Source organism: Meleagris gallopavo, chromosome 1 (genome assembly GCF_000146605.3).
Source record: "Meleagris gallopavo isolate NT-WF06-2002-E0010 breed Aviagen turkey brand Nicholas breeding stock chromosome 1, Turkey_5.1, whole genome shotgun sequence".
In the NCBI taxonomy this organism is placed as follows: Eukaryota; Metazoa; Chordata; class Aves; order Galliformes; family Phasianidae; genus Meleagris; species Meleagris gallopavo.
Window position 1 is genome coordinate 173601902 of NC_015011.2, and position 1975 is coordinate 173603876.

Here is a 1975-nt window from a genome sequence, read left to right on the forward strand (position 1 = left end):
AGGGCACAACAATTCAGCACTGAAATAAAATACTACACTGTTCAATTAGATTTCCAAAAAGAGAAAAAAATAAAATTTTAAATATTTTAAAGTTACAAATATTTTAAGCTCCACTGATTTTGATGCTAAGGTAGGAATAAATAGCGTGTTTTAAGAAGTCAAAGGTTCTCTACTCAAGAAATCCTAGGATAGTTCTACTTATATGGCCACTGCACAGCATCTGCACGGAGCCCATACACTATAAAGAAAGGATTTATATTTTACTGAGAAAAAATGCAGGCATTTTCCCAGTTGTCCTAGCACAGGAATGGAGGCAGCATTCTGTGGAACGTGTGGTCACGAAACTAAGGGATTTGAAGTGAATAAAAAGAGAGATATTTCTTTCTATGCAAGAGCAAACTGCCTTTTCTTAAGGCTAAAAGACATGATAAGCTATAAGACAGCATTTTAAAGTTGCATACAGAAAAAAATAAGCATCATGTCAACCACTATAACATTTTAATTAAAAAGTTTTGAAGTTGAGAGGACTTGGAGGTTAAGTAGTAATCATGTGAAACAGAAATAGCACTTGTCCTTGAAGAGGGACAAAACTATTAAAGGTCTGAATCTCTCGAGGATCTTCAAGTAGTCTCCACAAAGATAATGGGAAAGCTCATTTCAAAATGAAGGTCTAAACTATTTCTCATAAAGAAAACTCATCCTTCAGTATTCTTTTTTTTTTTTGGCAACTTAAGAAGAAAGACGTTCCAAATCAAACAATAAAAAAAGCAGTCAACCTCCATGCCAAATGAATACCCACACAGCATCCTCTCCTGTCCTAACTCCTGGTACACACCACTTTGCTGAACCATGTTTGTAGGAGTAAATTTTTATTAAACTAACACGTTTAAGCTTTTAAACAAACTGGCTTTCTGTTTGATGGGGAAAGGTTTTTAATAAAAAGAAAACCTAAGAATCAAACTTTTTTATGCTCTGGTAGGAAAAAGGTACCACTGAGTTGTTGTTTTTTTTTTTTTTTTTTATGTATAGGCATATATGCATATACAGACACAGATTTTCTGTGTAATCTATCATCTCCTATTCTCTGGGCATGGATACAGGAATTTATTGAATTTAATACAAATTTCAAATTTACATAAGAGATTAGACATGAATCCAGCTACTCCCTAAAATAAGAGACGAATCTGGAAACACTTGCACTTCTATGAGAAATGTCGTTCAATAAAGCAACTGCTGGCTTTTTGAGACAACACCATACGTGAGCTATGGGATAAAGTATGGGACATGCAGAAGTACAATTAACATTTAATTCTGCTGCCGGCCAAACAAAATCCTTAGTCTGATCTCCTGTTCAAGACAGGGAGACAGACTTTGGGTTCAGACTCTGGGTTAGCATGCATTCGACCTCCTCTGAGCTAAGGAGATGGGAGCAACACTTGTTCCCTGAACACATAAACAGCAACACTGCTACTCATTGACTCCATAAATCTGGCAGAACGTATATCAATGTGGCAAATACTTAAAGGATTATTTGAAGTGACTTCTTTTCCCTGGAACACCACATTTCACAGCACAAGGAGCTGCAAGCCCTCACTCTAGGTGAAGGAAAGCTCTGGGTGACAGATGAGATGCAAAACCGAGAAGTAGGTGGCACCAGCCAGAGCAGAGGAGCTCTGCCCACCCCAGCAGTGCCCCCGCGGCTCGCGACTCTCGGCTCTCGTTTTACTCTCTTCAAAGCGCGAGGGCCGCTTCCACACGGCAGGACGCCCGGCGTTCACCTCTCGGAGCTTCAAAAGGATGGAAGCGCTCCTCAGCTCGCCTACGGGAGACGCGACTAACAGCGACGCTGCTAATTAATACAAATAATCATCTCTTCGTTTATCCGCGTGATAAATAGGGCGATATCCTCACTGCTAAGACCTGCGGTAAGGAGGCTTTGACACGAAGGCCCCGACAGCCGCCCTCCCCTCGGCGC